The sequence below is a fragment of the Protopterus annectens genome, chromosome 1.part1 (assembly GCF_019279795.1).
Source record: "Protopterus annectens isolate FY-2018-M chromosome 1.part1, PAN1.0, whole genome shotgun sequence".
In the NCBI taxonomy this organism is placed as follows: Eukaryota; Metazoa; Chordata; order Ceratodontiformes; family Protopteridae; genus Protopterus; species Protopterus annectens.
Window position 1 is genome coordinate 1,344,256,849 of NC_056726.1, and position 23,096 is coordinate 1,344,279,944.

Here is a 23,096-nt window from a genome sequence, read left to right on the forward strand (position 1 = left end):
ACAGCTATTTCGAAAAGTTTCTTATGCTGTGTACATTTATTTGCATAGTGCCACCATTTAAAAGTGTTTTTAACTGTACAGCGTTATTTCGCAAAGTACAGCCATTTTGAAAGGTTTCTTGTGCTGTGTACAGTTCATTTGTAAAGTACAGTCATTTCAAAGTGTTTCTCTACACTGATAAAGGGTGGTTTCACAAAGTACAGTAATTTTAAACTGTTCTTGTGCTACGGAGACTTATTTAGCAAAGTGCAATTGTTTCAGTCTGTTGTGCTATTGGGCATAGTTACAAGTTCTGGTATAAATTTCTGGCATATATATATATATATATATATATATATATATATATATATATATATGTGTGTGTGTGTGTGTGTGTGTGTGTGTGTGTGTTCATACATAATTTCAAGCACCTTCACTACTGTGTGTTGATATGGCAGAGGCATTTCTCAGACCTAGTCCACTTGTGTTTGATCATAATATTGCAGAGAATTGGAAAGTATTTGAGCAAGAATATGACATTTTCTTACAGGGAACTTTTTCTGACATTGATGCATGTACGAGGGCATTTATTTTACATAACATAGTGGGGTCAGAAGCCATTGAAAGAGAGTGTTCATTTGTATATGTACCAGCAATATATGCAGGAGAGGGGAAAACCACCATATTATTGTACTGGCTGAATCAAGACTGGCCCTGAGTGCTTAAAATGTAAATTTAGAGAAATGTGTAACCTCCAGACAAATGTTACATTGGAGAGGCACCTATTTTATACAAGAGACCAAAAGCCAGGAGAAAGTTTTGCAGCTTATGTCACTGACTTGAGAAATAAAGCTAAAACATGCTGATTTGGTGATCTGAAAGACAAATTGATAAAGGACAGGCTTGTGTGTGGTGTTAATAATGGTGCAGTGAGAAAGAGTTTGCTTCATGACAGTGATTTAACATTGAGCAAACCTATAGAGATTTGTCAAATCCATTTGCTCACAGAAAGGCACACAAGTATGCTTGCAAGTCATAAGAGCATGATTTCAGCTACCTGTAGAGCAAGCGTAGACAGCATGGAGCACATGACTAGCAGAAACAGGCCTAAGCTCATGGCAGATGCAGCCCCTGCAGGTTTTCCAGGGAGAACCCATAACTTTCCAGCAAATTCTCAGACTAGCTCAGCAAAACAGACATGCTCAGTGCAGTAAAAGGGTGAGTCAGCAAAACCCAAATCAAGTCTTATTGTTAACTGTTGTAATTGTGGTGCCAGTCATGAGTCTAAAAAAGACAAGTGCTTAGCATCTGGTCAGCAATGCCACAGGTGTAAAAAATGGAACCACTTTCAAAAGTTTTGTAAATCAAACAAGCCTCATTCAGTTATTAAGAAAGGTCACTCAAGAAAGCAAGTTGGTCATGTAGAAAGCTGCAGCCCTACTTTCTATGTAGATGGTGTATGCGGTGAAAAGGTTGATGCAGTAGACTTGTTGGCAAAGAACAAAGTTTTTTGTACTGTCCTGATCAATGGTAACCCCACAGAGCGTAGAGTAGTTCAAAGTGCAATGTTATATCAGCAGAAGCATTTGCTAGAGTAAGAGCTGGTGAACAACTTAATTTGGCTAATTGTGTGAAGCTTGTTGCTTACAGAGGTGAAGAGATTCAAACCGAAGGCTCAGTAGTGCTTTCATGCTATTCAGCTGGGAACAGTTACAGCTTGCAATTCTATGTAGTCAGAAGACATGTGCAGTAATTATTAGGTCTCTTATGGTTTGATTGGTTAATTGATTTCTGAGTAATAGGGAGTGGTATATTTAAAGTATTTGAGTAGTTTTACTGTTTGTTCTGAAGAAGTCTTGTCGAGATGAAAGCACTGAATAAAGCTTTTTATACGCTAAAGTTTTCCACTTTTCAGTCTTTATTGACCATCAGTATCATTGCTTGCAGTTTTTCTTGTGTTTTTTTGGCTATGGCTTCATGTTTCATAGTTTAAGTCTCAGAGACAGTTTAAGAATAAAACTGCTTTATTTTAACAAAGAAGTCCATCATGTAAGCACATGTCCTAGTTCCAGCTTCACTGATGCTATTCTCTGAGTATGCTGGTGTTTTTGACAACAAGCCAGGCATACTTCCTGTTGTGTACTGCATGAAAGTAGACCCAGTGTACTCCATGAAAGTAGACCCACAGATTAGTCCAGTGGTCAGACCAGTGAGGAGAGTTCCAATAGCTCTGTAGGACAAAGTCAAGGTCCAGTTAGATATGATGGTGCAGCAAGGTGTGATTTGTCTAGTCACAGAACCAATTGAGTGGGTGTCTTCCATGACAGTTGCTCATAAGAAAAGCTTAGATGAAATCAGAATATGCATTAACCCAAGAGGCTTGAACAAAGCATTAAAGAGACCTCATCATCCTATGCATACAGTCGAGGAGCTTGCTGCCCTCATGCCAAGTGCCACTGTTTTTTCTGTCTTGGATGCAAAGAGTTAATTTTGGCAAGTGATGCTTGATCGCATATCTTCACTACTGACTACATTCAGTACTCTATTTGGTAGATACAGATTTCTCAGAATGCCTTTTGGAATAAATTCTGCAAGTGAAGTCTTTCAGCGTGCAATGGAGAACATGTTTTCAGGTTATCCATGTGCTATAATAATGGATGATATACTAGTTGGAGATAATGGAGAAGCAGAGCATGACAGAAACCTCAGGAAAGTTCTGGACAGAGCGCATGAAGTGAACTTGAAGCTCAATCCTCTGAAATGTAAATTTAGGCTACCAGACGTTACTTATGTAGGTCATTTATTTACCAGTACATACTTATGACCAGACCCTTCCAAACAAGCAGTCATTCTTGAGATGCCAGCTCTAGACAATGTCCAAGCCCTACAGCATTTCCTTGCTATGGTTAACTATTTGGGCAAGTTTATACCTGCTTTCAGTGAGTTATCAGTGCCTTTAAGAGAGCTGATATGCAAAAATGGTTCCTGGACATGGTTGGAACAGCAACAGAGAGCATTTAGTAACCTCAAACAGCAAACTGCCAATCCACCTACATTGATATACTATGATGTCCACAAACCAGTAATTCTTTCCTGTGATGCTTCAAAGTTCGGTCTTGGTGCAGTCATTCTTCAAGAGGGCAGACCAGTTACCTATGCATCTAGAACTCTTACCCAAACGGAGATACAGTATGCTCAAATTGAGAAGGAACTTTTGGCAATTGTGTCCGCATGTTTGAAGTTCCATGATTATATTTATTACCGAGCTCTCCAGACTGAGACTGATCATCAACTTCTAGTCACTGTTTTGAAGAAGCCTCTGCATACAGCTGCAGCAAGACTACAAAGAATGATGCTCATATTGCAAAAATAGAACTTTAAAATGGTCTATAAAAAAGGCAAACTTCTTTATCCGGGTGCTACCTTATGCAGATCACCCAGAAATACCACAGAACAGCTTGATGCAGAGAATTTTGACTTTGGTGTCATGGAAGTGCATAATTATTTTACCACGAGACTTGATGAACTAGGAGATCATACAAGAACTGATCCAGTTTTGCAAAAGCTCAACCATTTCATCAGTGTTGGATGGCCATCAAAGCAATCTTGTGTACTGGCAGAATTACAACCTTATTTTCCTTATAGAGATGAGATGCTGATGGAAGATTATATCATTTTCAAAGGTCATAAAGTTATTGCTCCTACTTCCTTACAACAGGAATACATTCAGATTTTGCATTGTGGCCGCCTGGGTTCTGAAGCTACCAAAAGAAGGGCGAGAGGACTAGTATTTTGGCCTTCTCTGTCAAAAGACATTGATAAAGTGCTTTCATCTTGTTCATTATGCAATAGTACTAAATCGCATTTGGAAAAAGAGCCACTTCAGCTAAGCCAGATTCCTGAACTACCTTGGTCAACAGTAGCCACCGACATATTTGAGTGGAACAATCAGTATTACTTAGTGTTGTCAGACTCTTATTCGAGCTGGTTTGACATTGATTTGCTACCTAACCTAACGTTTAGTATTGTTATTACTAAGTTGAAATGTCATTTCTCAGTCCATGGTAGTATACACAAAGTTATTTCTGACAACAGTATCCAGTTTACCAGTTAATTATTTCAGAAATTTGTAAAAGAGTGGAACTTTATCCATATTACTAGCAGTCTGGAATACCCGTAGTCAAATGGCCTGGCTGAACGTGCAGTACAGAGTGCAAAGCAATTACTAGACAGGTCAAAGTTTGACAATACTGATATCTTCTTGAATTTACTTAATCCCAAAAATATACCCAGTGACAACCTACTTGGCTCACCTATTTAGGTAAACCAGATCAGCCTTGCCTACCAGTTCTAAGTTGTTGATGCCTAATGCTAAAAACAACAAAGCGATCAAAGCCCAACTATTTAAGAAACATTCCTTTCAGAAGTCCAGCTATGAAAAAATGAGCATATTCCTTCATCCGTTGAAAGAAGGAGAGACAACGAGGATGCAAACGGCGAAAGGCTTTGATCGAATTTGTCAAGTGTGAGGTATATGTGCCGAGCCGATATCCTACGTAGTAGAATCTGAGGGTATAGAATACAGGAGAAACAATAGAAAAATGTTTTTCCAGTCTCTGAATCGATATCACAGCATCGTACCTGTGATACAGACTCTAGATCTCAGAGCAACCCAGACAATGTTCATATTGAGGAACATGTCTCAGTACCTATTCCCATTCTTGATGATGTCCCAGATATCCCTAAAGTTGAACATTCCTTAAAGACAGTCCCCATTGCTAAATCCAGTTCTGATTTTTATGCTACATGATCAGGTCATATTTCTAGATCTAGTGTAAAATACACAGCAACCTGGATATGATTGTTTTATATGTGTTTAGTTTTGTATGATTGCATGTCAAAGAATTAGTTCTATATAACTGCATGTCAGTGGATCATTTCTGTACAACTGCATGTCAATGAATGTTGTCATATCAGTGTATGACCTATTTCTCAAAGAGGGAGGATGGAGAACATAGCATGTGTTATAACTTTAACAAGCATTTCCAAGTGTAGGCATGCATATATATAAATAGTGAGCACGTGCAGGCAACAGTGCCATTTTGAGAGAACAGCCAGAGTGTTAAGATGTATGAGTGTAGTAGTTAGTCTGTTTATGAGTTTATTTAAGTTTAAGTTACTAAGCCTTTATCCTGATGTGTTTGTGTATAATAAAGCTGCTTGAACTGAACCCACAACTGTTTGTCTGTTTTATCCTGACCGGACGAGCGACATCCAGCATATTGTTAAGTAAAGTGAGAAAAATTAATGAAGCACCGATTGCTTTTTTTAACTACATAAATGTCCCCAGTATGGCTCCATTATTATTATTTAGGGATATTTCTTTATTTTCTGGGAAGGATCTTCTTAAGACAAGCATCACAGAAATCTTTGGCTTTTTCATTAAGCACCGTACAATTAGGAGACATTGATCATTCAATGCATTTCATAAAACTGTTATATTCCAACAACCATGCATGATATTTGTTATGACAGCATCTAATGTTGTTGTTGTTTGTCTTTCGGCTTTTCCCGGTTAGGGGTCACCACAGCGGAATTCCGGTCCGCTAATGATTGGCAGTAGATTTTCACGAACGTCAAGGTGTCAGCTCAACGTCCAACCTTCAACGAAAGGCATGCCCATTTTGCGTATGTCTTTCGAATGCCCACCCAACAGCGGGGAGGACATGCAGACTCCATACAGAAGGCACTCAAGCTGAGAATCGAATGGGAGAACCTCTTGCTGTAAGGCAACAAAGTTACTGCTGCACCACCGCGGATATATGACAGCATCTAATAATGACCTGATTTCAGATGCTGTGATGGAAAAAATAGTTTCTATAATAATTTTAGATTGCACTATGCAAGGGTTTTGTGTAGCTGTGATTTATTTAGTCCTACCAAACTTAAATTAAAATCTTTCAACAGAATAAAACTATGAGATGTCTTGGATTATTTCCTCAAAGAGTTTTACTGATACAAGTGGGACTTAAGTAAAAAAAAAATCTCACAATGATTTTAGTGTGATCCTTGAGTATGACTTTGATTGTCAAACACTTTGTAATTTTACCAACTTTTTTATTTGCTCTAGTATTGCAATTTAGTTAACTGTTAACCTCACTCTCAGATCCAGTCTATTGTCTATGAAGTTAAGATAGTTGCTTTGAATGTATGAATAAAGCACAGGGGTTGTGCAGTCTTGTCTACAGACGTAAACATTTTCCTGCCATTTTTAAGGAATTAGCAAAGTTATACTGACCCTAACACTAATCTTCCAGTCACTACTTAACCCTAATTCCCCTCATCTTTTTTCTAACATTAACCTTCTGATACATCCTGTTTGCTCCCTAAACCTAAAATCCCCCTCCCCTCCCTAACCCTAACCTTCCAGTTGCTCTGTAACCCTAAACTTTCCCTCCTCTCCCAAACCCTAATCTCCTAATTGCTCCCTAAACATAAAATCCCCCACCCTTCCCAAACCCTAACCTTCTGATACCCTCCAATTGCTCCCTTAAAAATAAAATCCCCCTCCCCTCCCTAAACTCCCCCTCCCCATTCCCCTTCTCCACTTACCTGATCTTTTCACTTATTGTATACCACAGTGTAACTTTAAGCTTTACATTTTTCTCTATTTTATAAAACTGCCATTTTTTTTTTAACTAGAGCTTTTCGTCCTGGCATCCACTGAAAAGGGGCTTGCTTTGCTCACCTAGGCTATCCTGGTCAATAAAATGAATAATTAAATAAATGAATACATTCATTAAAAGCATAATAGGATCAAAGGCTGGTATTCCATGAAGCACAGTAATAATAATTTTCAAACAATGTTTGCTAAAATTATTAAAATCCACTAATATTCAAGGCAGGTTAAAAAGCTGCATTTCTGATTTATAGTGCTGGCCTATCAAATCTTTTAACAATAAGTACCCAAAAAGCTAGTAGTCCGAGCTTCTTGAGTCTAACAATACATCTCACCGTTTTCCTCCGACTGAATTTATCTTTCAAAGTGAACTGCTTGCCTAGAATCAGTCATTCCAGATAATTTATCCTTTTTTAAAAACATATCCATAGTGTTAATGTCATGTTTGTAAGTTTCATAATCAGGCATAGTTTCTGTCATTTTATAATATTAATGTCAGCTTTGGAAGTTTCATATTCATCATTTTTTTATTTTAAATTTTCTCCCCTAGAGGGCCCATTAATAAATGTTTATTTGACTTTAGGGATGTCTTGCTGTACTTAACGAGGTTGGTCACTTCCTTCAGCCATGCCCAAAAGAATTAGTGTTCTAAGTAATTACCTGAGTGTTTAGGCTAACTTTCAAATTGAAAACAAATGCAGTTTTAAAGGGACTGTGCCATTAAGCCCACAGACCCTGTCTGCTTGTAACTTGACAATTCATTTAGTTTCAGCAATCTGAGTTGCATTTTTGATATCACCACCTCTCAAACTTTTCTTAAGTAATTGCAATATTAAAAATCTAAAACAGTGTGTTGAAAAGGCAACAGCATGCTTAGCAAGAGCATAGCTAACATTAGCATTTAGCCGCGGTATATGTTTTCTTTTATTTTATTTATTAATTCCAGTAGTTTATTGAAGGAGCACTGGAGCAGTATGATGTCATTCCTTTAGAGAAGCGAGTGACACAGATGTGAAATAAATTAGTGGAACTAAGAAGTAAAAGTTGGTTGATTTGGAAGACAAAGCAAGAAAGGTCTATTTGAGACTGAGTGGAATGTGAGGAGAAGAAAATCTTGACTGTCTTTAATTTGTGAAAACCAAAATGGTGCAAGGGACTATTTTCTCCAAATGTTTGCTAGGTGTACAGAGACTGTATTGGATAGCACTGGCAGAAGTAGCGTTTGGACATCTGACAGTGATCTTGGTTCATTTTGTGACTTGGTATGAGAAAGCAATTGCGGTGATGAGGGGAGTGGATTATGATGGAAGGTAGATTGGTCATAGTATGTCATGACTACTCATAGTTGGCCCTGCAGCAAAGAGCAGTTTAGAGTCGCACTTAAGATACATCAGTGATACCGATTTCAGTATACGTTAGTATTTTCAGTGGCTTTTTTCCTGAAACAGTGATGTAGATGTTCACATTTTGTCAGTCAGCTACAGATGTATTACAAAGCTTGCCTTTGATACTGATCTGTGTATGAGAAAAAAATAAATGTCCAGAACCTATTGAAGTGGAAAAGAAATGGAAACAAGATGATAGTCATTTCAATGGTGGTACTGAGTAAAACATTTAAGTGTGTTTTGAAACACTAAAGTATTATAACAGTGAGAGAGGAGCGATTGTGAAGTCTCAGTGACAATATGTTACCTCTGCTGGTGGCACAGGTGGGGTTCCTGTCTAGTTGATTAGATGGATTTTTGTCTCAAGCATTGGCAAACTTCCCAAATAAGATATGAAAACAATTTGATAATTCAGTATTGTTGCCATCTCTCTCAAGTCTGTACCACTCTTCTGCCTTCTTTGATAATCATGCCTGACTGTCACAGGTCTTCTCTCACATAGTCCAACCATCTCTTTGATGGCTGCCCTCATTTCCTCTTGCCTTGTTCCTATTTGTCCAGAATCTTCTTCTCTAGACTACATTCTGCCTTCCTGCACATGTGCCTAAACTACTGTCATCTGGTATCTTTGACCTTTTCTACAATTGGAGCTACTTGGGCTTTTCCTCTGATGTCCTCATTTCTTCATTTGTTCCTTGGTGTGCATCCTAGCACCCATTTCATCATGTCTAGATTCCTCAGCTGCTCTGCCTTTACTGCCCAGGTTTCTGTACCATGCAGTAGTACTGGTCGCACCCCTGTTTTGTGCACCTTACTTTTCATTTTCTTTGTCATTCTTCTGCCTCAGACCGCTCCTGACACTTTGCACCAGTTAGCTGTAGCCCCTCTGATTCTAGCTTTGACCTCATCATTCAGGTTTTCTTTCTCCTCAACCACCTCTTCCAGATACTTAAAGCTGTTAACCTGCTCCACTATTTTCCCTTTTATCTCAGTTTTCACTTTTTCTGGTTTTCCCATTTGCTGCTATTTAACTGTCTTATCTGCACTCATGTTTCAGCCAGTGTGCCCTCAGTTTTGCATTCTCTTCCACTAGCATCTGCTGAGGTTCTTGTTCAGAAGTTGCCAGTAATGCCACATCATCTGCAAATATTAGCTTTGCTGATATGTCCCCTCTAACCCATTTACTAATATAATCCATCACCAGTATGAGCAGCTGTGGGCTCAAAGCTGTACCTAATGCACACCCATTCTCACTAAGAACAACTCTGAGAGTCCAAATACTGTTCATATATTTATTTATTGGCATTTGATTACTGGGAAAGTCCACTGGGCCAAGCTAAGCTCATTTTCAGTGGAGGCCCAGGGAGAAAAGTTCTGGGTTATAAAATCAGTCTTACATAAATGTTTACAAAAAGTTTATAGAAAGAAATTTACAAAAAAATTTACATGAAAAATTATACAGAAATGAAAAAATGTTAAGACATTACACTAACAGCAAAGTTGAATATGCTCAAGTACTGTCAATAATATCCTGAGACAATACAAGCCAGAGAGAGTGGTTAAGTATTATGCAGTTAATAGCACCAAGGCACACATATGAAGCAAAGCATTACTTAGGATAGGCAATAAAAACATATGTACATGTGTATATATATATATATATATATATATATATATATATATATATATATTTATACCTCTAAAATATGGGAGGGCATAAGAGGAGAACTTTGTAAAAGACAGTAGAAAAGGAACGAAGAAGAGAGGGAGGGTGGGGATAATAAGTGGGATGAACAGACAAAGAGGAGAAATGGAATAGGAGAGTGTAACAGGAGTGTGATACCTCTATATTACCCACAGTTACGAATGTCCTCTTTGTTCTTGTACACAGGCACTAGAATGCTTTTTCTCCAGTCATTTGGGATATGCCTTTCTTACCATACTGCTATGAATGCCTTCAGGATCAATTTCTCCACTACCTTACCCAACATCCTGATCATATAAGCTATGACTTCATTTGAGCCTTCTGATTTCCCCGACTTAATTTTTGTTAGTGCTGTTCATACTTCTATGGTCATCTCCTCTTCTTTCATTGTAGGCCGTGGCTGGCGCAGATTAGCTTCTGTAGAGTTTTCTTCATTCAGAAGTTGCTAGACATACTCTTTCCATCTACCTTTGATGTCCTGTGGACTGGTGAGCAAGTTGTTGCTGGCATGCCTTATGAAGGGTCTATGATGATTATGTTCTTTATCTTTCTGTGTTTGCCTTGCAAGCTGATAAAAGTTTCTTTGTGCCATCTGTTGAGTCACTTTCTGGAAGATGGTAGAGTGCTTCTGATGTCTTGTTCTTTGCTATTGCAACTGTTCGTTTAGCCTCTTTATTAACTAGCCAGTATTTCTTCTTAGCCTGGTTCATCTTTTCTATCTCCACTTTTTGCTGCACACCTTCTCTCTTTTGATGACTTCCTGAACTTCTGCATTCCACCACCAACTTTCCTTAAGTACCTTATTTCCATACCTGGCTAAACTGCATATCTGTTCTATTGTCCTCACACCTGCCGTTTTGATGCACTGACATTTTTCTTCAACTGTACTCATTTCCTCTTCTTCCTGATGTGCTAGAGCCCTGAATATTTCCTGTGCTTTCTCTCCTGTCAGCTTCCATGTCTTCAGCATGGTCTCTTTCGACATTAGAGCCTTCTTTTTCCATACTTACAGCAGATTGTGGTGACCGATGGTTTATACTGTGGGCTAGCTGTTTCACTGGGGATAACTTTGTAATCACTGATTCTACCTCAGTGCTCCTTCCTTAGTAGGAGGAAGTCTACCCAAGTTGCAAATTGGCCACTCTTGTATGTGATCTTGTGACTGTCTCTCTTGCTGAACCATGTGTTGGACATCATCAAGTCATTTTCCAGACAGAAGTCTAGAATGGCCTTTCTTGTACTATGTAATACAAAAAGATTATATTATTTACTTATTTTTTCCTGTATAACAGGGTTATTAAAATGAGATGATGCAACTGTTTTGGGCATGGTCATGATATAGTTGAAAATGCTGGGCTGGTTGTTAAACTTATGGGTATGCTATTGAAATAATGGGTATGTTATTGAACTAATAAAAGTGAAGTTTATAGCACTTGGCATTAAAAAATATTCTGATATAATAGACGCAGTACAACATGGATATTCTATGCACTTTTTCTGAGTTATTCTCGTGGTTGTCTAAAGTTTTGGTTAATACGTGATGTGTGAAGCAGGATGCTGAACTTTCTGTATAAAACAGCTGATACAGTAGTATACATGGGATTCAAGTAAAACTGAGCAGGATGTAATTATGGTTATTTTTATACTGCTAACGGATGATAATAGAATAGATAAGGGTGGTCTTTGGAAACTCCTAGAGGTACGATGAAGAACTAACTATCATAATACAAGTGCTATTTTTTTCATCTACCTTCATGGACTGTTGAACTGTAGTTAAATTGACTAGTTCTGCACCTCAAATACATGCAAGTGCAAGCACCTATATCTGAGATGTAGATCTGGCCACATTCCATGAAATGTAGTAAAATAATAAAACCTAGCTAGCAGTACTTAGTGCTTTGCAGAACTGAAAATCATTTCAGAATGCCCCCAAAAGAGTTTTCAAATACTGGGTGAAAGTTGTGTAACTACTATGGGGTGTTATGTTTGTGGTATGATGTGCCATGTTACCTTTTATATGTTTAGTTATTTATGGGTAGAAATATGTTTTTATCAGCTTATGAAGAAGACTGAAGTGCAGGCATAATTGAGCAGGCTGACTGTTACTAAGTGTTTACACTAAGCTAGGTATGGCCTGGCACAAGCATTTCTGAATTTGAATAATAGGTGAAACTAAAACCCAAGTTATGTACTCACCATAATGATGCATCTGTGTTGTCCATTTCATTCTTCCTCAACTGATGGGATCTAGGATCCAACTCGGATCGGACGACCACTTTTACTATATTCTTGGATCCAACTCTCTAGCTCCACCCTTTACCCACAATGCCCTGCTAACCTAACATACCTCAAATCAAGTTTGCTGCCCCCAATAATCCATGGTTGATACAACCATAATTTAAAATGTAGAGATGATAAAGACAGACCTGAAACTCAAACCAAGAACAATAGTTTACAAACTGTTATTCCTTAGGTCTCTCCAGGAGTAGGATGGTGGGAAGTTGAGGAAGAATGAACATGGACAACAGAGATGCATTGCTATGGTGAGTACATAATGTTTGTAACTGATGTTGTCATTTCAGTCATTCCTCAACTGGGACAGAGTCCCTGGCTAGAAGAACCTTGGGTTGTCCTCATGGAAAGGTATTCTAAAGTACTGCAGATCCAGAGGCAGCTCTATTCCTAGAAACCAAATCCAACTAGCAATGAGCACTGAACCAAATGGCAGTGGGACAAATGCCATCTATTTATGTTCTAGAGCAAAAAGCTGAAGAGGCAACCATAGACCTTCTGAAATGTGCTCTAGGGGGCTTGGGCAAAAACATCCTTCTTTAGCTGTAGACAAAGAATATGCAATCAGTTAACCATTTGGCTAATGTTACCTTAGAAATTGCCATACCCGATCAATTCAGTGAAAAGGATTCAAACAACTGGTCAGTTTTCCTTAAATATTTGGTCCAATGGAGATAGAATTGAAGTTACATGTGCACATGCAAAAGATGGAGCATATATTCTCCCTTATTACAGAAATTTGGAAAGAAAACTGGGAGGTCAATGACCTGATTAATATTAGACTGAGAAGCTACCTTAGGCAAAAAAGGTGGGTTAATACTTATGCAGACTCAATCCTTATGAAAAAAACAGGTAAGGAGATTTGGAGAAAAGAGCCTGGAGTTCTGATACTTATCTAGCTGATGTAATAGCAACTAGAAAATATTTTTTCAGGACAAAAACTTTAGGTCTGTCTTGGCTTGGGTCACACCTTGAAGCAGGACAGGTAAATCTCAAGGAGGAGTAGGGTGCTTAATTGGGGGCTTAAGCAAGAAGGTTCCTTTCAGAAAGGCGTTGCATAATCTAGAAGAAACTAAGGAAAAATGATTTTCACCTGGATGGAAGTCTGAATGGCAGCCAACTGCACTTTAATAGTACAGAAACTAGCCTCAACATTGAAATTTGAGGCTAAAAATTCAAGTGTAGCCACAGCTCTCAACCTGTTAGCACAAAAAGTCTAGACACAGCCAAAAATCATAGCGGGGATCAAAGCACCAAAATAGGGACAAATTAACTTAAAATGTTGCTAGAATGAAAGGTCTTGTCTTGTGCCATGCATTGTTGAAGGATATGAAGTCTGAAGCTCAAATGCCTCTCGTTATTTAATGAATTCATTCCTCACTGATTTTCCAGAAAAATCCAGAAAACCAAAAACTTCATGAGGTACAGACAAAAAATAACAGGCAAAAATCTGGACATTCTGCGAAAAACTGGACAGTTGAGAGATATGTATCTGTCTGCTTGGGATGACATGGTCGACAGACCATGATGTTTTGCCACAGATGGCCCGCACCTATCGCCCCTGGGATTCCGGATACTGGCTAAGGCTCTTGCTGCCCCTATAGTGCCTTTTTTAGGCAGGGTTCAAATAACAAATTCACCACCACCATAATAGGAACAGGCAAGCAAAAACTGAGGGTAATGCTACTCAATGCTAGAAGTCTAAATCTCAAAATGCACTCATTCGAGGCACTCCTTAAAATGGAGAACATCGATATCTGTGCAGTGACTGAGACCTGGTTCAAGGCTCCAGAGAGCACCCCTGCACTACAAGGCTATAACTCATACCACACTTTTTGACCATGTAACCTGGACCGAAACACCAAAAGCAGAGGTGTGTCCATGTTCATTAAGGATATCCACACCTCCAGGCTAGTTGCTCAGCATAATGCATCCGAGGTTATCCAAGTGCAACTAACTCTGGGCAAAACTGCAATCCAAATTGTAGCTTGCTACAGAACCCCCACCATGCCCCAGGATTCCTACTCCTCTTTTCTTGATGTACTGGAAAATATTAGGGTTCAACCAAACACCCTAATAATGGGTGACTTCAACTACCCCACCATTAACTGGGAAAACTACTCCTGTACCAACTCCTTAGCTCAATGCTTTCTGGAATTCATAAACTCCAATGCCCTAGATCAACTTATCCACACCCTCACCAGGGGCAACAATATCCTAGACCTAGTCATTACCAACACGAGTGACCGGTGTTCACACCTGAAGTCAACTCCTCATTGGTCCGATCTGTCCATAAGCTAATCACCCTTGATATCCACATTCCGCCCCCACTCCCCATTAAGGAAACCACAGTAAAAAATTTCTCCAAAGCCAACTTTATGCTTCTTAAGACAGAAGTGGTGAACTTCATGACACCCATGCAGATGGACAATACAATTACAACTGCTGAATCCTACACAAATGCACTCTATAAGCACTTACACCAGTGCATGGATCGTGCTATCCCAAACAGAACCAAGATGCTATCCTCCAAAAAAAGGAAGCCAATCTGGTGGTCCCCTGCCATAAACAAACTGTACAACAGAAGGAAGAAATTGTTGCAAAAGAGAGTAAAATCACGTGAGTGGAGGAGCTCCCTGGTCAGCCTCAGTAAGAAGCTGAGATCCCTTATAAGATCCTCCAAAGCTAGCTACAAAAACAAAATCACCACTAATTCCAAGGACAACCACAAAGCATTCTATAGCTATGTCAAGAATCTCAATGGCAACACCTAGATCTGCTCCAAGGACAACCATAAAGCATTCTATAGCTATGTCAAGAATCTCGATGGCAACACCTAGATCTGCTCTGCGTTACAGCACAAAGGCATGAAAATTACAGAACCAACTGATATTGCCAACATCCTGGCAGATAGGTTCAGTGCTAACTTTACCCCCCCCTCTCAACCCTGAAGAGTCCATATCTATACAGGAAGAATGCAGAGTCCCTGTAATCACAACTACGCAGATAAAAGCTGCACTCGCTAAAGCCAAAAACACAGCATCCATGGGACCGGACAACATCCCAGGCTGAGTTTTACACGAACTTCAGAACGAACTGGCTCCCCACTTAAGCACCATGTTCAATAATAGCCTCACATCAGGCTTTGTGCCCACTGAATGGTGCACAGCAACAGTTATCCCACTCCACAAAGGGGGAGCCACCACTGATCCCGGGAACTATCGACCTATTAGCCTGACGAGCCTGGTCTGCAAGGCCATAAAACGCATCATCATGGAACTCATAAACAAAGACATTGGTAATCTTCAAACTCTGGATCCCACCCAGTTTGGGTTTGTGAAAGGCAGATCATGCCTCCTGAACAGATCGACTTCTTTGAGGCAGTCACTAAAGCCATAGATGAGGGTAAGGTGGTTCACACAGCCTATCTTGACCTCGCCAAGGCTTTCGACACCATCCCCCATTCTGGAATTATAGCTAAACTCACTAAACTAGGTATAAATCCCTACGTCACAAGATGGGTTGCCAACTAGCTCAATGACAGAACCCACACTGTAAAAGTTGAAGATTCCAAATCTGACCTCAAATCAGTGACACATGGAGTACCACAGGGTTCCATCCTGGGACCTCTCCTGTTTGGTATCTACTTCTCTAAAGTACAGGCTAACACAGAAGGCCTCTGGCTAATGAAGTATGCAAATGACTGCAAACTAGGAGCCATAATCAAGTCCCCAAATGATGTGGACATCCTACAGAAGGGCCTCACTGAGACAGATGCCTAGTGTCAGAGCCATGGCCTCAAGCTCAATGCAAAAAATTGCAGTGTCATCCCCTTTGGTAAAAACTCTGTACCCATGAACTACCACATAGGCAGCAATCTACTTAACACCGAATGCGTGATAAGAGACCTTGGGACCCAGGTGGACAATAGTCTCTCTTTTGATAGTCACATCGCCACAGTAGTCAGGAAGTCCTTCTACATGGCACACCTTATCATAAAAGCGTTCTCATCCAGGAAAAGAGGTCATTGTTCCCCTCTACTCAACACTCATTAGACCCATTATAGAGTACAATGCCCCTTTTGGAATGTACTTCACAAGACATCTGCAGCAGCTGGAAAGGCCACAGAAGTACCTCACAAAGAGGATTACTGGCCTCAAACAAATGCCCTACACTGACCGCCTCAAAAAACTCCAGCTTTACTCCATAGCATATCGCCTACTCCGAGGTGATCTCTGCCTAACATATAAAGCTATGTCAGACCCAGAGCTGTTGGACATGCTACACCTAAAGAAATTCCAATCCCTCCGAGCTAAACGCTCTAGTCACCACAATAAACAGGACATGCTGGAGGGATAGATTCCTGTCCCAGAGACTTCCCATGCTCTGGAACAGGCTACCCATATATGTCAAGCAAAGTTCTTCATTAGCACTCTTCAAGAAAAATCTTGATGAGTGGAATGGAAATAGGAAATACACCCCGGGGATCACTTCTGTGTCTCTGCTTGACAGTGGCACAGGAAAATAACTTTCTTGGGTGGCATAAGCCAGGGAACCTTGTTGGTTAGGCTTACGTAGGCCCTTGGGCCAATAGCCTAGTACCTACCTATGAACCTATGAATAGATCTGGTATAGCGGCAGAATAAGGGTTCACATCTCTTTTAAGGGCCCATATTGAAAATCTCTTCCATTTACTTTTGTAAATTTTCCAAGTAGATGCCTTAACGACAAAATATGTCAGACTGGGGGGTGGGTAAAGCCTGGGCTCTCTAATCATCAGTAGAATTGGAGAAACCATGTGGTTAGCTTGAGGCTTGTTATGTCCAGATGAGACACTCTGTCAGATGAGACAGGAGGTCTGGACTGGGGTCTAATATCCAGGGTGGATGCAGAGGTTGAGGCCACAGGAAGAGAAACTAAATTTGACTAGGTCGAAAAGGTGCAATGAGGATAACTCTGGTTTAAACTGGCGCAGTTTTTGCATGAATTTGGTAATTACAGGTAATAGGGGATAAGCATAAAGGAGATTGGCAGGTCACTTGTGAAGTAAAGCATCTCTTGGTGCTCTCGCAGTGGGAGAATCAAGGCAAAGAATCTGCTGCACTTGTTGTTGAGGGGAGAAGTGAAAAGGTCTCAGCATGGCTGGCCCCTTCGATGGAAAATTCTCTCCACCACTTTGACATCGAAAGACTATTCAGGAGACATCAGAATGGACCTTCTTAGTTTGTCTGCAAGCACACTAACTTTCCCTTTTATGTGTGTTGTTATGAGAAAGTGGTCAGAAGATATTGCCCATTGCCACACTCTCATTGCTTCTCGACATAGCAGATAAGACATATTTTCCATTTGACCAGCAATTGTCCTGGAGGGGAGAGTGTCTTGAAAGGCTCGCAATGCTAGAAGGATTGCTCCAGGACATTAATATGTGCACTGTCCTCTTCTGAGAACCACATACCTTGGACTCTCCTTCCCAAGTAATGCTCCCCTAACCCAGTTAGGAGGAGTCTGTGGTCACCATGGCTGTTGGCAATGGGAGAACAAATGGACAACCTTAGGAAACTTCATCCGAGCAAATCCCTCACAGAAGATATTTTTTGCAAGGCTGATTGATCCTAACCAGTGCAAAGAAGGGCTGCTGAAGAACAGACTGCTGTACTGACAGAGTCCATTATAGAATTTGCATATGAAATCTTGCTAAAGTAATCAAAGTAGCTGCTGCTGCCATAGACCCTAAGGCTAGCAAGACTAGTCATGCCGGAGGAGAAGAATGCAAAATCACTTTCATGACCTGGGATCTGAGTGTTTATACACTTGTTGGAGGAAGTGACACTATTTGATTGACCATGTCTAGATGAGGACCTATGAACTCCAAACTCTGTGTAGGTGTGAGCTGTGACCTGCTGTAGCTGACTGTGATGCCTAGATGAAGACATAATTGGAGCAAGTAGTTCCTTCCTTGTAGGAGTAGATGCCTGGTTGGGGCCAGTCAGGAGCCAGTCATCTAGGTACGGAAACATTCTGAATCCCAACAGTCTCAAGTGAGCTGCTACCACCACCACACATTTGGTGAACACCTTGGGGACTGTGGTGCAGCCAAAGGACAGTGCTCTGAACTGGTAATGACTGGATTCCAGCAGAAAATGTAAATATCTTCTGCAGCAACTGTTCATTTTGATATGATAGTACATGTCTTGTAGATCTATTGAGCATGTACAATCGTCCTTTCACAGCAGGAGCAAAATGAACTGAATCATGACCATCTGGAACCTTGAATATTTCATGTACTGGTTTAGTTTGCTGAGATTCAGAATGGTTCTCAAGTCCCCTGTCTTCTTTGGCACTAAAAAGAATCTTGAGTAGGTTCTAGATCCTATCTGGTCTAGAGTGATCTTCTGCATGACTCTTTTTTTCTAACAGCTTTTCTATTTCCAAGTCTGCTGCCTCCTTCTGACTGGATGGGACATTGGGGGTTATTTCCATTTTTGAAGGGGGGATTTGGGAAAATGGTATAAAATAATCTCTGGATATAATTCTCTGCACCCAAGAATCTTTAGTGATGGACGCCCAGGCTTCAAGGTGCAGAGACAACTGCCCCCCAACTGGCTCCAGAGAGCAGCAGCCAGGCAACCTTTCAGGAACACTGATAGGATTTGTTTGAGAAAGAATCCTGGAAACCTTGATTGTGTGGGCCACCTCTGCCACTGGGGCACCATCTTCCATTAGCATTCTCCAATCTGCCACTGGAAGAACCGTCCCCTTGTGAGTTTTGGAAAAGACACTGGGACTTGTGACACCACATTTTCTGCCTCCTCATTGATTCCAGGGAAAAAGATCTCTGAGGAGTAGAAAGTGGATCCCAATGGCAAAGAAGGTCTTCCTATCTTGCTCACTTCTGGAGAGTGTTTCCCTCACATTTGGGTCAAACAAGGACGATCCATCAAAAGGAGCATTGCTGAATGAATACTTGAAGGGCTCCACAAAAATCAGCCGATGGGATATTAGCCTCATAGACACTTTAGATATGGACTGGAGGGTGGGCAGTTGTGAAGAGATCTTTTTCTGGTCTCCACAGACATGGACCCAGAAACAGATTTGGATAGTTTTTCTGTGAAATCTCTTTGCAATCTTGTGAAGTGTGCCAAATAATTCAATGACTACAGAGAAAAGGTTGCTAAAGCATAAATGCTCTTACCAAATCTGTCCAAGGCCCTAGACTCCCTGTTAGGTGATGAACAGATGAGCTTTGCTATGCAAGCCCTTTCTTAGGGGCTGCTGCCACAGCCATGACAATTACTGAGACTCCCTTGCTGCAGTGTGTTCTGACATTTGGGGAGAGGTCTAAAAATCTATCTGGTCACTTGGGAATAGTCTCCACAGTATCTGTCTCTTTCCATGCATGGCATGAGTCAAGTTATATTTATTTATCAGCTGGGGGTGTCACCCAAGACATAGCCAGGCCAGAACCAAAAGCATCCAAGAACACTGACTCCTCCTGGGAAGGGGTGTCAAAAGACCAACCACCTTTCTGGTTTAGAAGTTCTAGTATTTCTCCAAAGGAGACATCCTCAGGTGGAGATCTGGGGACCCTTCATCAAAGTCAGTGTCCTAAGTGATAAATTCTTGAGGCGAATCTAAGTGTCTCCTTTTGCATGTTCTCTTCCATAGGACCTCATTACTGGGGTGAGGTATCAGAAGTGACAGGGGAGTCCTGAGAGACTGACTGAAGACTTGAACGGGTTGACTGTCCCAGTGAAATAGAAGTGAGAGGCTCAGATGTAAGACCCGATGGTGGTAAAGAAATGGGATCTGAGAGCCAAAGGATATCCTCTCTCTCTCTACGCAAAGAGAAGGCCCTCTCCACTACCTCAAGAACAGAAGGCCTAGGTGAAACAGAAGCTGGCAGCACCAGAGCCAAAGTCCCCTGTGCTAATGTCCCATGAATCCCCCAGGCCCCCTTCCAGAGGATGGAGTCAGATCTGAGCTGTTCAGAGCCAAAGCACCGAGAGCCAAGGATGGCGCCAATAACATGGGAAGTGATCCCAACCCCCTGGAGCTGTTGCCTATGTTTCAGCTCCAAGAGTCATCCTGCTCCAAAAGGAATGGAGCCAGATGGCTTAGGGAAATGGTCAGAGTCGAAGAACAACCTATCTTTGTATCCAACTAGGACATCCTCAAAGATCTCAGATGCAAGGGCTCTGAAACCACAGGACAGATTGGAGAAGGAGATATTAATTGGGAGTTGGTGGTGGGCAGGCTTACATGTCTGATGGGAGGTGAATTCAGGATTAACCCCATCTGGATTTGAAGTTTGAGGAACTTCCTCATCATCCTATCCACCTCTGCTTCAGACAAGTTCCTGGGGAACCTAAATGAAGAGCTGGTAGATGGTGGCCTGCAGTGCCTTGGAGTTTCCTGGAGAAAAGTAGAAGGAAGTTGAGTAGATATCAGCTCTAGTGAGCATTGGGGGTGACCAGATGTTAGGTGACTTAGGTTTCCAGGATGCAGGATCTGACTTTTTTTGAAATTTTTGACAGTTGCTCTGTGGTTGGAGCCGAAGTAGGTGAGCAGTCCAGAGATTCTTCTGGTGTCCTTATTTGTAGGAGCCAATTCAGGTTTCCCTTTCTTCAACCTCTTGGAGAGGATTTGAGCCCCATTTGGAAGAGAGGAGAAAGTAGAAGGAAGCAGGCCCTTCAAAGCTAACTTAGTTCTTGTGTCACTAATAGCTCTGGTATTGAAACGTGCACAGAAAATGCAGTCGGTATCCAAATGGGCAGTGCACAAGCAATAGACACATTCCCTGTGAGTATAACAGCTGGGAATCTTGTGTCCACAGGAAATGCATTTCTTCAACCCAGTCAGCTTATCTGTCATTAAAAAGAAAAGATACTGCAATTGATCTTAACCAAAAGATCGAGTGACATTAAAGCAGAAAAAACAGAAAAAGTATTTCTTTAGGTAGAAGGGAAGGTACCAACAATGGTACAAAGGAATATCTTCCAAAGGGTAGGAAATAATAAAGAAAGAAAGGTAAAGGTACAAGCAATGGTACTTAAGGGAATACCCAATGATTAGGTACAAAAAAGGAGGTATTGCCTAATGGATAGACCCCCCCCCCTCCAAAAAAAAAAAAAAAAAAACAGTACAAAGTAAGACAGGACAGGAAATTCAGAAGATAATAGAAATACAAGAACATTTTGACAAAAAACACTCACAACCCTTAGAAAAAAAAGAAAACAATCATTGGAGAGAGAAGGAACCAAATCAGAACAATATGGCAGCAAACAAAATCTGAGGTATGTTAGGTTAGTGGGGCATGAAGGGTAAAGGGAAGACGTTGAGTGCTTGATCTGAGAATTTGATAAAATGGCAGAGCTTGATTTAAGTCGGATCTGAGACCCCATCAGTTGAGGAATGAATGAAAATGACATCATCAGATATTATGTTTTATCTCTACTGATGTTAATAGAATGTTCCACTAGGTTTGTATCAGAGCTGTGATGTGTAAACAGAAATTTCGTTGGGCTAAGGCCTTGTATTAGCTGGGCTGTTGGCAGGGGAGATAGTTGTGATTCACTGTTTTTTTAAGTTATAGGTGTCATTTAGCAACATTCTAGGCCTATGCACAACTGTGATTCTAGGAGAATATTACATGCTGTTATTTAACTCTCTTTATAATTTGTTTTTTTTGTCTTGTTTTTGGTATATGACGAAGGTTTATTCCAATATGTTAAGCGCTTTCTTCCCCACTAAAGGGACTTCTCCAGAACAATGTAAAACAAACACCCAGCTCTTTTTATACTCCATCCTAATTAAACAGTTAAGTCACTAATTGTTAAAACCATCAAAAAAATACATCAAGTAATACATTTAAAAGTACATTTAAAACAGTCAAAACACATTCACAGATTGTAATTAAAAAACGTTAACATGGAAACTTCATTATTTTTATATATAGATAATATATAAACAGTAATAATGTTGGGTTACCAACATAATTTATATGTCCCTCATTTACCCCAAAATATTACACAACTTTAAAATACTAGACATAGTGATCATTTCATTTATTTCAGGGTGATGGGCAGCATTTAAAAACAGTTGCCATTTTAATTCCATAATATCTAGATGCACATCTAATATTCTTCCCTGCACATCTTTTTGCAGCTGTTGCACCACCATACATTTAAACATATGTCCTGCATTTGTATGTATATGTCTGCTATTGCACTTGAAATTACCCATGGCTCTGTTGACTGTTACCTCCTCAACCCTCTTTCTAAAATGTTCTTGAAAGATCTGTCTTTCCTATGCACTATTTTGGGAATTCTGCCAACCTTCTGTGCAATATTCTCATCAAATTGTAACATCTCCCAATTTCTTTGAATAATATCAGTTATAATACTAGCTTCACTGTTGTATGTTATTATTAAACTCATACTTATATTGGTATTGTCTGTATTACCCACCATTGAAACTGCTCCCCCTGAGTAAACATTGTTTGCATAATCCAAAATGGGCTTATACATTCCCATATCCTGCTTATTTTTTACCTCTGTGGATATAGCTGACAACATGTTATTCGGGTAACCCCTCTGCCTAAACATCTGCAAAATAAAATCCACCTCACATAGAAAATCTTCATATTGGTTAACCATTCTGGCTGCCCGCACCAACTGACCCTTAACTGCATATTTCTTTTGATGGTGCGGGTGCCAGCTGGTAAAATCCAAATATGAATTGGAAAAGGTGGATTTTCTGTAGATATTAGTAATAAACTTTTAATTACTTGTGTCAATATGTAGGTCAATGTCCAGGTAGGTGATTTTTACCTTATTGTACTCATAAGTAAATTTTAAAAATTCAACTGACTTGTTTATATATTCTAAAAATTCTATTAATCTTTGCTCAGTTCCTCTCCAAATAAGGAACAGGTCATCCAGGAATCTTGTGTAATGCACTATGTCAGTTTCAAAAGAACTTTTCATTAGGAATTCCTGTTTCCAGAATGACATGACCAGATTCGCAAAGATGGGAGCATATGCTGCCCCCATTGCTA